This window comes from Mobula birostris, chromosome 9 (assembly GCF_030028105.1).
Source record: "Mobula birostris isolate sMobBir1 chromosome 9, sMobBir1.hap1, whole genome shotgun sequence".
Taxonomy (NCBI): domain Eukaryota; kingdom Metazoa; phylum Chordata; class Chondrichthyes; order Myliobatiformes; family Myliobatidae; genus Mobula; species Mobula birostris.
Window position 1 is genome coordinate 154,172,663 of NC_092378.1, and position 13,552 is coordinate 154,186,214.

Consider the following 13,552-nt stretch of genomic DNA (forward strand, 5'->3'; position numbering starts at 1 on the left):
AACCAATCCACGTGACTCTGTAACCTTCTCATTTCTCTTTCAAATTTCTTCCCACCTATCGACTTACTTCCTACACTATCATCCCCTCAAAGCTAATCAATGAGCTCCATGACCTTAGCCTCAATATCTCCTTGTGCAACTGGATCCTTGATCTCCTCACTTGCAGACCGCCGTCAGTTCAGATTGGCAGCAACATTTCCTCCACAATCTCCATCAGCACAGGTGCACCATGAGGCTGTGTACTTAGTCCCCGTACTCTACTCGCTTTACACTTATGACTGCGTAGCTAAGCATAGCTCCAAAGTTGGAAATTGAATGTCCAAGGTTAGACGTTGTATCAGAGGGATAGGAAGGTAGGCAGAGGGGGTGGTGTGGCTCTGCTGGTAAAGAATGGCATCAAATCAGTAGAAAGATGTGACATAGGATGGGAAGATGTTGAATCCTTGTGTACTGAGTTACAAAACTGCAAGGGTAGGAGGACCCTGATGGCAGTTATATACAGGCCTCCAAACAGTAGGTGGGATTTGCACTACAGAATACATCGAGAAATAGAAAAGATGTGTCAAAAAGGCAATATTATGATAGTCATGGGAGATTTTAACATGCAGGTAGATTGGGAAAATCAGGTTGGGAATGGATTATGTCAAGCATTTCAGTTTCAGCTCCTCGATATCCCGATTGCTATTGGAGGGGTGTCTATAAAAAACATCCTGTAGAATTATTGCTTCTTTCCTGTTTCTGACTTCCACCCACACTGACTCAGTAGACCATCCCTCCATGACTTCTCCTTTTCCTGCAGCCATAACATTTATCCATGATTAGCAATGCCTCGCCCCCACCTCTCTTGCCTCCCTCTCTGTTCTTTTTGAAACATCTAAAGCGTGGCACACTCAGCAGCCATTCCTGCCCCTGAGACATCCAAGTCTCTGTAATGGCCACAATGTCACAGTTCCATGCATTGATCCACGCTCTAAGTTCATCCGCCTTGTTTATGATACTCCTTGCATTAAAGTAGACACATCTCAAACCATCATGGCATCTTTGCTCTAAAATATGCCTATCCTTCCTCACAAACCCCCAACAAGCTGTCTCTACTTGGGCTCCAACCTCCCCATCCTCTGCCTCTTCACTTTGGTCCCACCCCCCTGCAAATCTAGTTTAAACCCCACCCCCCTCCCCAATAGCCCTCACAAACCTCCCTGCCAGGATATTGGTCCCCCTTGGATTCAAGTGCAACCCGTCCTTTTTGTACACGTCATACCTGCCCCAGGGGATATCAATGATACAAAAATCTGAATCTCTGCCCCCTGCTCCAATCCTTCACCCATTCTATTCCTATAATCATTGTCGTGTGGCACTGGCGTGGCACATCACAAACCCTGGCACTTGGGAGGAAAACTACCATCCTTGTTTCTTTTTCGCACCATCAGAATTGTCTAACTGTCCCCCTAACTAGAGAGTCCCCTATTACGGCTGCCATCCTCTTCCATTCCCTACCCTTCTGAGCCACAGGGCCAGACTCCGGGCCAGAAGAGTCTTTCCCCGGGTAGGCCATTCCACCAACCCCACCCCCCCAACAGCACTTAAAATGGAGTATTTATTGTTAAGGGGGACAGCCACAGGGGTGCTCTCCACTACCTGATGTCCCCCCTTAACTCTACTGACAATCAGCCACTTACCTGTCTCCTGTGGCCCCGGGGTGACTACCTGCCTCTGGCTCCTGTCTTTCACCTCCTCAGTCTCCCTAACAAGCCGAAGGTCATCGAGCTACAGCTCCAGTTCCCTAACTAGGTCTCTAAGGAGTGGTTTTTGGTTTTAAATGTTCCTGCATTACTTTCAGAGTAGCAGCAAGGCTCTTCTTGGCTGGTTTTGTTGTAGCAGTTCTAAGCAAACTGTATGCCTTTAAATCCAATGCACTCAGCAAAATGAATACTTGTTTCTTTTGGCTATTCCATTTGCTTTAAAATACTTCTCAACCCTCTCAGTATACATATTCCAGTTATCTTTTGCGTAATTGAATGGGTACCCCTTCCGTTGTAGTCGGGCATTTCTGCTTTTTTTATGATTATTATCACTTGATACTCACTGTTTATTAATTCTTTTGCTTTCTGCCTTCTTTTACTCAATCATCTTTCCTTTTGAGCTTCTCACTGTGCGTTTCTTAAAAACTTGGATGTTTTGCTGTGCTTCAACAGGTAGCTAGTCATTTTGGATTAGTTTAAAACTTCCTTGTCATCATGTTACATTTTGTAATCCCAAAACCTAAAACTAATTGAAAAGAAAACAAGGAGGTGGGAGATAATTCGAGTACGTTTGTATTTATTTAAACCAAGGTGCATGCATATGATGTGGAGGTGACGTGATGACGTATCCAATCATATCCTTCGTACATATAACCAAAGAATGTTTAAAACTGTATATTTACAATATTTATGATTTATTAAATACATAACAATTATTATTTGGACACAAACATGAGACAATCTGCAGATGCTGAAAACCTACCTTCTACCGTCTGTGTGAGATGTTGGGGCTATCGGGACTTTGAGACTTTTTTTTACCGTGCCCACGGTCTGCTCTTATCAAATTACGGTATTGCTTTGCACTGTTGTAACTATATGTTATAATTATGTGGTTTTTGTCAGTTTTAGTCTTGGCCTGCCTTTTGTTTCTGTGATATCATACCAGAGGAACATTGTATCATTTTTTAATGCATGCATTTCTAAATGACAATAAACGAAGACTGAGTGTCCTCATAATCTAATCTAAGCAACACACACAAGATGCTGAAGGAACTCAGCAGGCCAGGCAGCATCTACAGTAATGAGTAAAGTGTTGATGTTTTGGGCCGAGACCTTTCATCAGATCCCTTCATCAAAACCCAATTATTACTTGCATATTTTTTGTATTTAAACAGTTTGCCTTTTTTTTTTGCACATTGGTCACTTGTCTGTCTTTGCTTATGTGTAGTTTTTCATTGATTCTGTTATATTTATTTGTTCTACCAGTATTATCCACAAGAAAATGCATCTCAGGGTAGTATATGGTGACATATGCATACTTTGTACAATGATAATAAATTTACTTTGAACTTTGATCTTTGTGCTATTAGAAACTTAGCAAACATATCTTCATTCAAGTTATTCATATGTTACAAAATGGGTGGATTCCTGTGAATCACAACTTGTTACATTTGCCAATAAAGAAGTCTGATTTATGAATAATTTCTCTTTTCTGTCAGCCAAGTCATTTTCTAGCATGCCAAAATGACTCACACTTCCTCCCTCACTACCATTCAGGGCCCCAGACAGTCCTTCCAGGTGAGGCAACACTTCACCTGTGAGTCAGCTGGGGTGATATACTGTGCGGTGCTCCTGATGTGGCCTTCTATATATTGGCGAGACCCGATGCAGACTGGGAGATTGTTTCACTGAACACCTACGCTCTGTCCGCCAGAGAAAGCAGGATCTCTCAGTGGCCACACATTTTAATTCCACATCCCATTCCCATTCTGATATGTCTATCCACGGCCTCCTCTACTGTAAAGATGAAGCCACACTCAGTTTGGAGGAACAACACAGAAACATAGGAAACACAGAAAGACATTCTTGCCATAAAGGGAGCACAAAGAAGGTTCACCAGATTGATTCCTGGGATGGCAGGACTTTCATATGATGAAAGACTGGATCGTCTAGGCTTATACTCTCTGGAATTTAGAAGATTGAAGGGGGGATCTGATTGAAACGTATAAAATCCTAAAGGGATTGGACAAGCTAGATGCAGGAAGATTGTTCCCGATGTTGGGGAAGTCCAGAACGAGGGGTCACAGTCTGAGGATAAAGGGGAAGCCTTTTAGGACCGAGATGAGGAAAAACTTCTTCACACAGAGAGTGGTGAATCTGTGAAATTCTCTGCCACAGGAAACAGTTGAGGCCAGTTCATTGGCTATATTTAAGAGGGAGTTAGATATGGCCCTTGTGGCTAAAGGGATCAGGGGGTGTGGAGAGAAGGCAGGTACAGGGTTCTGAGTTGGATGGTCAGCCATGATCGTACTGAATGGTGGTGCAGGCTCGAAGGGCCGAATGGCCTACTCCTGCACCTATTTTCTATGTTTCTAACACCCTATATTCCGTCTGGGTAGCCTCCAACCTGATGGCATGAACATTGACTTCTCAAACTTCCGTTAATGCCCCACCTCCCCCTCGTACCCCATCCCTTATTTATTTTTTTATATACATTCTTTTTCTCTCTCTCCTTTTTCTCCCTCTGTCCTCCTCACTATACCCCTTGCCCATCCTCTGGTTTTTCCCCCTTCCTCCTTTTCCTTCTCCCTAGGCCTCCTGTCCCATGATCCTCTCATATCCCTTTTGCCAATCAACTGTTCAGCTCTTGGCTCCATCCCTCCCCCTCCTGTCCTCTCCTATCATTTCTGATCTCCCCCTCCCCCTCTCAAATCTCTTACTAGCTCTTCCTTCAGTTAGTCCTGACGAAGGGTCTCGGCCCGTAACGTCAACTGTACCTCTCCCTAGAGATGCTGCCCGGCCTGCTGCGTTCACCAGCAACTTTTATGTGTGTTGCTTGAAATTCCAACATCTGCAGATTTCCTCGTGTTTGCAGAGTCAATGGACTCACTCTTAAGGATTCTGCAATTCATGTTCTCAAAATTTATTTCTAATGTTTTTTTTTGTATTTGCACAGTTCATTGCCTTTTGCATGTTGCTTGTTTGCCTGTCTGTAAATCGGCAGTTTTTAGATGCAGGTCTGTAAGATGCAGTTGTAAAGAAGGCAAGACAGTGACTATACTTCACTAGGAGTTTGAAGAGATTTGGTACATCAGCAAAAACACTCAAAAACTTCTACAGGTGAACTGTGGAGAGCATTCTGACAGGCTGCATCACTGTCTGGTGTGGAGGGGCTACTGCACAGCATGGAAAGAAGCTGCAGAGGGTTGTAAATTTAGTCAGCTCTATCTTGGGTACTAGCCTACAAAGTACCCAGGACATCATCAAGGAGCAATGTCTCAGAAAGACAGCGCATATTTTTAAGGACCTCCAGCATCCAGGGCATGCACTTTTCTCATTGTTACCATCAGGTAAGAGGTACAGAAGCCTGAAGGCACACACTCAGCGATTCAGAAACAGCTTCTTCCCCTCTGCCATCCGATTCCTAAATGGACATTGAACCCTTGAACACTACCTCACTTTTTAAATATATATTATTTCTGTTTTTTTTTGCATGATTTTTAATCTCCGATATACATATACAGTAATTCATTTATTTAGTTATTTATTCATTCTATATTACGTACATAGCCCCCTGGTAAGCCTCGGGCTTGCTCAGCTCGCTTTCGTCTGGGGGGAGCAGCCTTTGGCCCCGCCAAACTGGGTAATCAAGTTTGTGTAGATGTTGTGTGATGTACCCCACCCCACCAAATAACAGACAATACACCATATGCGATTAAATGATTACACTTTATAGATCTTACTGGAACTATGTAATTAAAAGAGATATAATATAAAAGGAAAGTAAAAGACACCAAACCTATCAGAGTTCAACCACTTCGTGCACAACCATTGGAGCTCAATGAACGGAGTCTTCTTTCCACCATTCGATCCCCTCTGACCTCCTCGACCCGCTGCCTGGGACCAACCACGGTGGTCCACCAGACGCTCCACACGAGTCTGTCCTCATCTCCTCTCCTTGCCGAAGACCCTGGGCCTCGGAATCCCGCTTGGGGTCCGTTTCATCACCCAGCTTACAGCATCGTGTCTCCTCTCTCTGTCCCCATCGCGCCTTCTGCCTCAAAGCCCGCGCAAACAATACCTTACAGAGACACACAAGAAAGAATAACATCTATCCCAATTGGATGGCAAATGAATACAATTCTTTTTTTCAGTAATTGTAACCCAAACAAACTGCTAGAGAGAGAACCAGTCTCAGCAGTTAACATCACAGAGAAGCCATTTTATTTTTAAAGAAAAATAAAGCCATTTTATTAGCCTTAGCAGTAACATAAAAGAAGAAACCCCTTACATGTATTACATAGAACTGCTGCTGCTAAGTTAAAAAAATTTCACAACACATGCCAGTGATTATAAACCTGATTCTGATTCTGTTCATTGATTTTGTGATGTTTCTTTCTATCGATTGTGAATGCCTGTAAGAAAATGAATCTCAGGGTAGAGTGTATGCAGTGACATTTACAGTATTTGCTTTGATAATAAATTTACTTTGAAATTTTGAAAGATTTTTAACTTTGAATACCCAACTCAATCCCCAGGCTGAACATGCAAGGCTCGTCACTCACCAATCTCTAACCTCTGTATGCTTGGACCTCTCCTCCTTCTTCAGGTATAGGATGATAGCCAACACATTCCTATTCTGACATGCCTGTCCTTGGCCTCCTCTATGGCCAAGATGAGGCCAATCTCAAGTTGGAGGAACAACATTTCATGTTCCATCTGGGTAGCCTCCAAACTGATGGCATAAATGTTGACTTCTCTAACTTCCAGTCATTTCTACCCCTCCCTCTTTTCTCTTTTTCCATTTTCCATTCTGGTTATTCTCTCACTTGCCTATTACCTCCCTCTGGTACCCCTCCTCTTGTCCTTACTTCCACGGTCCACTATCCTCTCCTATTCCTTCTTCTTCAGTCCTTTACCTCTTCCACCTATCTCCTCCAAGCTTCTTACTTCATCCCCCTTCCCTCACCCACTCACCTTACCCCTCGCCTATCACCTACCAGTGTGTATCCTCCCCTCCCCTCCATCTTATTCTGGCTTTTGTCCCTTTTCTTTCCGGTCTTGACCTGAAATGTCAACGTTTATTTTTCTCCAAAGATGCCGCCAGGCCTGCTGAGTTCCTCCAGGATTTTGTGTCTCACATCCATATCATCCTCTTTCAGCCAACTTTTGCTCAACTTTCCAAGAATCTACTGTTTGGATTTTATCTGGAAAAGAATCCATAGTCTCTGCTTCAACTAATTAAAGATGCTGGCTGGAGGGATTGACAAAGACAGGGTCTTTAGAAATGTGGGCACTAGGTACAGGCTCATGGTTTATGAACACTGACCTAGTGACACCTAACAACTATCAGGAAAATCTCTGCAGTGCTGCAAGACTGCCTCATCCAGCCTCTCTTCAACTGCTGAGGTGATTAATCTGGTTCGAGCAGGAATGTCTTAGCTAGCACTGCCTTGCAGTTTATAATCAGGAGGCTATGCAGTGCAAAGCACTCAAAAGTGAAGGACATTCAGGTAACACAATGAGTTAATGAAGCCTCAGTCTCTGCACTCGCTCCTTAATCAGAACCCTGTGGGCTCAGGTCCCTGGGGTCCCCTGTACAGCAGCACCTCTTTATTACAAGCAGCAAGGCAGCGCTGGGTAATACACTCCTGCTCGAACCAGTACACTGTGAGTGCCGTACTGTGGGGGTGGGGTGTTACAGAGGGATATTTGCACTGTTGAGGGAGGGGCTTTACTAAGAGAAGGCCATGTTGTGGGAGGGGCGGTGCTAAGGGTTGCACGGTGGGAGGGGTGGTACTGAGAGAGAGTCACACTATGTACGGTGTGGTACCGCGGGAGGGGGAAGGTGCACTCTGTGAGAATGTCAGTAACAACGGAGGGGCACTAACAAGGGAGCTCCATACTTTCAGAGGAGGGCACTGAAGGAGAGGCCACTGTTGAATGGGCAAAGCTTAGAAGTCAATGTGTTGATCGTTGGGCAGTATTGTGGGAATCCTCGGCTGCTGACATTGATTACACATTAAACGGTCCGTTCTTTCAGAATGATATTTTTTAAAAATCCTGGCTATTGTTTAAGAGCATTTGGAGAGTTTTCTGTACAGATTAGATCATATTTATCTTCAAATTACGGCCCAAGGCAGATGAACTGACCTTTGCCTCAACGTAACAGTGAAGTAGCACTCAGTGTCAATGGCTGCTTGCACTTCACCAACTGGAAAGTTTTGGGATGGCGAATATTTCTTCCTCCGTTCAGAAGTCCCTGTATTCCTTCTTGTTTCCTTATCGTAATCAACCCCACCTCAGACAGGATAGCGGAACTGAGTGATACTTCACCTTCACTGGGCACTGGTCACTCCTTCATTACTGTGGCTCACTGCTCCTTCTATTGGAATCACAGAGAAATGCAGGGAGGAACTTCTAACACAGATTCGAATTGGTGGATTTATAGTTTGGAGATGAGTTAGGTCACACTTCCAGATGTTTTTATGCGTTACATCATACACTACATGAAATGTGTATTCTTTTCCCACTGACAAAGTTCTACTTAGTACTTTCCCATGACAACTCAAGCCCTAGCCCTAGAAGTTCATAACAGAAATTCAGCTAAGGTCAGTTAACCTACTCTCATTATCTTGTGTACAAGATAATGAGAGGCATTGATCATGTGGCTAGTCAGACTTTTTCCCAGGGCTGAAATGGCTAGCACGAGAGGGCATAGTTTTAAGGTGCTTGGAAGTAGGTACAGAGGAGATGTCAGGGGTAAGTTTTTTTACGCAGAGAGTGGTAAGTGCGTGGAATGGGCTGCTGGTGGCGGCCGAAACGATATTGTCTTTTAGAGACTCCCGGATAGGTAAACGAAGCTTAGAAAAATAGAGGGCTATGGGTAAGCCTAGGTAGTTCTAAGGTAAGGACATGTTCGGCACAGCTTTGTGGGCTGAAGGGCCTGTACTGTGCTGTAGGTTTTCTATGTTTCTATATCTCTAGTGTTAATGGGGCAGGTTAGATGCTTTTAGTAAAAGGCTTTACAGCTCTTCAATGACCTGACACACTCCGAAGTCATTAAGCAATACAGCATGGGTACAAACCCTTTGGCCTAACCAGTTCATGCCAACCATGGTACCCACCTAGCTGGTCCCAATTTCCTGTGCTGACTTAAATCCCTCCAACCCTTGTCCCTCTGTGTACCTATCTAAGTGCTTATGAACTGGTACTGCCCTCAACTACTTTCTGTTCCATACACCATTAGACACAGGACAGAATTAGACCATTCAAACCAACAAATCTGCTCTGTCATTTCTTTCTCAAGCTATTCTCTACCTTCTCTCCATAAACATTAACACCCTTGCTAATCAAGAACCTATTAACCTTCACTTTAAATGACTTGACCCCCACATGCATCTATGGCAATGAATTCCAAATTCACCACCAGATCCCTTTTAAATCTATTCTCTCTCACCCTAAATCTATGATTCCTAGTTCTGGACTCTCCTACCCAGGGGAAAAGATTGCTACCATCACTTTATCCACTTTACAAGGAAATCACAAACCAGAGCTGCACTGAGCTGCTGCACCTTAGAGGCCGAGTCAGGGACCGGGAACTACAGCTCAATGACCTTCGGCTTGTTGGGGAAAGTGAAGAGGTGATCGATAGGAACTACAGGCAGGTAGTCACCCCAGGACCTCAGGAGACAGATAAGTGGGTGACCATCAGGTAATGGAGGGCACCCCTGTGGCTGCACCCTTTAGCAATAAGTACTCCATTTTGAGTAATGTTGGGGTGGGGCGACCTACCTGGGAGAAGTAACAGCAGCCATGTCTCTGGCACTCAGTCTGGCTGTGTGGCTCAGAAGGGTAGGGAACTGAAGAGGGTGGCAGAGGACTCTATAGTTAGGGAGATGCATAGATGATTCTGCCGGCACAGAAAAGAAACACGTATGATAGTTTGCCTCCCAGGGGCCAGGGATCATGATATTTCTGAATGTGTCCACTATATCCTTAAGTGGGAGGGTGTGCAGCTAGAAGTTGTGGTACATATTGGTACCAATGACATAGGTAGAAAAAGGGAAAAGGTCCTGAAAGCAGAATATGAGGAGTTAGGAAGGCTGCTGAGAAGCAGGGCCTCAAGGGTAGTAATCTTGGGATTGCTGCCTGTGCCACATGACAGTGAATATAGGAATAGAATGAGGTGGAGAATAAATGTGTGGCAGAGGGATTGGAGCAGGGGGCAGGGATTCATACTTTTGGATCATTGGGGCCTCTTCTGGAGCAGGTGTGACCTGTACAAAAAGGACGGGTTGCATTTGAATCCTAGGGGGACCAATATCCTGCCAGGGAGGTTTGCTAATGCTATTGGGGAGGGTTTAAACTAGATTTGCGAAGGGTGGGAACCAAAGTGAAGAGGCAGAGAATGGGACGAATGGTGCACAAGTAGAGACGGCTTGTAGGGAGTTTGTGACGAAGGACAGGCAGATGATGTAGCAAAGATACACTCAGCCTGATGGTTTGAGGTGTGTATTTTAATGCAAGGAGTATCATAAACAAGGTGGATGAACTTAGAGCATGGATCAATACGTGGAAATGACCTTGTGGCCATTACAGAGACTTGGATGTTTCAGGAGCAGGAATGGCTGCTGAGTGTGCCAGGCTTTAGATATTTCAAAAAGGACGGGGAGGGAGGCAAAAGAGGTGGGGCTTGGCAATGATAATCAAGGATAGTGTCATGGCTGCAGAAAAGGAGGAAGTCATGGACAGAATACTGAATCAGTGGAGTTGGAAGTCAGAAACAGGAATGGGGCAATAACTCTACTGGGTGTTTTTATAGACCCCCCCCCCAATAGTAACAGAGACATCAAGGAGCAGATAGGGAGGCAGATTCTGGAATGGTGCAATAATAATAGGACTGTTGTGATGGGAGATTTTAACTTTCCTGATATTAACTGGCATCTCCTTAGAGCAAAGGGTTTAGATGGGGTGGAGTTTATTAGGTGTGCTCAGGAAGTTTTCCTGATGCAATATGTATATAAGCCAGCTAAAAGAGAGGCTGTGCTTGATGTGGTATTGGGAAATTAACCTGGTCAGGCATCAGATATCTTGGTGGGAGAGCATTTAGGAGTTAGTGATCACAACTCTATCCCCTTTATCATAGTGCTGGAGAGGGATAAGAACAGACAATTTGAGTAAACATTTAATTGGGATATGGGGAATTTGGGAGCATAAATTAGAAACAGACGTTTTCAGGGAAATGCACAGCAGAAATGTGGCTCTGCATGGGTATGTTCTATTGAGGCAGGGAAAGGATGGTAAGGTAAAAGAACCATGATGTACAAAGGATGTGGAAAATTTTAGTTAAGAAGAAAGGCTTACAAAAGGTTCAAGAAACTAGGTGCTGATAGAGTTCTAGAAAATTACAAGATTACCAGGAAGTAGCTGAAGAATGAAATTAGAGGAGCCAGAAGGGGCCATAAAAAGGCCTTTTCGAGCAGGATTATGGAAAACCCCAAGGCATTCTACAAGTATGTGAAGAGCAAAAGGATGAGCGTGTGAGAATAGGACCGATCAGGTGTGATAGTGGAAACGTATGCATGGAGTCAGAGGAGGTAGCGGAGGTAATTAATGGATACTTTGCTTCAGTATTCACCAGTGAAAAGGGCCTTGGCAATTGTGGGGATGACTTACAGCAGACTGAAATGCTTGAGCATATAGACATTAAGAAAGAGGATGTGCTGGAAGTTAGATAAATCACCAGGACTGGACGAGGTATACCGGGGTCTACCGTGGGAACTGAGAGAGGAGATTTCTGTGCCTCTGATGATGATCAATATCAATAGGGACAGGAGAAGTACCAGAGGATTGGAGGGTTGCAAATGTTGTTCTTTTGTTTAAGAAAGAGAGGAGAGATAACCCAGGAAATTATAGATCAGCGAATCTTATTTCAGTGGTGGGCAAGTTGCTGGAGAAGATCCTGTGAGGCAGGGTTTATGAGCATTTGGAGAGACATAATCTGATTAAGGATAGTCAGCATGACTTTGCAAAGGGCAGGTCGTACCTTATGAGCCTGATTGAATTGAGAATGTAACAAAACACATTGATGAATGTAGAGCAGTAGATGTAGTGTATATGGATTTCAGTAAGGCATTTGATAAGCTTCCCCATGCCAGGCTCATTCAGGAAATAATGAGGCATGGGATCTAAGAAGACCTTGCTTTGTGGATCCCGAATTGGCTTGCCCAAAGAAGGCAAAGGATGGTTGTAGACGACGTATTCTGCATGGAGGACGGTGACCAGTGGTGTTATGCAGGGATCTGTTCTAGGACCCTCCTCTTTGTGATTTTTATAAACTCCTGGATGAGGAAGTAGAAGGGTGGGTTAGTAAGTTTGCTGATGATACAAGGTTGGGGGTGTTGTGGATAGTCTGGAGTGTTGTCAGAGGTTACAGTGGGACATCAATAGGATGCAGAACTGGGCTGAAAAGTGGCAGATGAGTTTCAACCCAGATAAGAGTGAAGTGGCTAAAATTTGAAGACAGAATATAGTATTAATGATAAGACTCTTGGCAATGTAGAGGATCAGAGAGATCTTGGAGTCCATATCCATTGCATGCTCAAAGCTGCTGCGCAGGTTGACAGTGTTGTTAAGAACGGATATAGTGTGTTGGAATCTATCAACCATGGTAATGAGTTCAAGAGCCAGGAGGTAATGTTAGAGCTCTAGGAGACCTTGGTCAGATCCCACTTGGAGTACTGTGTTCAGTTCTGGTCACCTCATTACAGGATGGATATGGATACTATAGAAAGAGTGCAGAGGAGATTTACAAGGATGTTGCTTGGATTGGAGAGTGTGCCTTATGAGAATAGGTTGAGTGAACTTGGCCTTTTCTCCTTGGATTGATGGAGGATGAGAGGTGACCTGATAGAGGTGTACAAGATGATGAGAGGCATTGATCATGCGGATAGCCAGAGGCTTTTTCCCAGGGCTGAAATGGCTAACATGAGGGTGCTTGGAAGTAGATGTAGAGGGGATGTCAGGGTTAAGTTTTCACACAGGGAGTGGTGTGTTCATGGAATGCGCGGCCGGTGATGGTGTTGGAGGCAAGTACAATAGGGTTTTTTAAGAGACTCTTCGATAGGTACACGGAACTTAGAAAAAGAGAGGGCTATGCGGTAGGGCAATTCAAGGCAGTTTCTAGAGGTTACAAGGCCAGCACAACACTGTGTGCTGAAGGGCCTGTAAAGTGCTGTAGATTTCTGTGTTCTAAAGAGCATAAATCAACGGGTCAGTCAGTTAAAATTGAGGTGCACAGATATTTCTTTTGTCAGAGAAAGGTGATTCTCTAGAAATCGCTGCCCTGAGAGTGGCAGGGGCGAGATTATTAGATACATTTAATTTGGAAAAAAAATATATATTTGAAAGATCGAGAGACTGAGAGAATGAGCTCTGGGCATGTACTCACTGGAACTTAGAAGAGTGAGGGGGGTTTGGGGGAATCTCATTGAAACCTGTCAATTATTTAAAGGCCTAATAATCCAGAATCAGGTTTATTATTAACTGAAATACAACATGTCATGAAATATATTGTTTTGTGACAGTAAAAAAATTCATTAAAATACATTAAAAAATTTCTATAATTTACAAACATATTTAAAAATATATTTTAAAAATGTGCAAAAAGCGCAAAACAGTGAGAAGTGTTCAAGGACCATTCAGAAATATAATTGTGGAGGGGAAGAAGCTGTTCTTAAAATGTTAAATGTGCATCTTCAGGTTCTTGTACCTCCTTCTTGATGGTAGTAGTGAGAAGAGGGCATTTC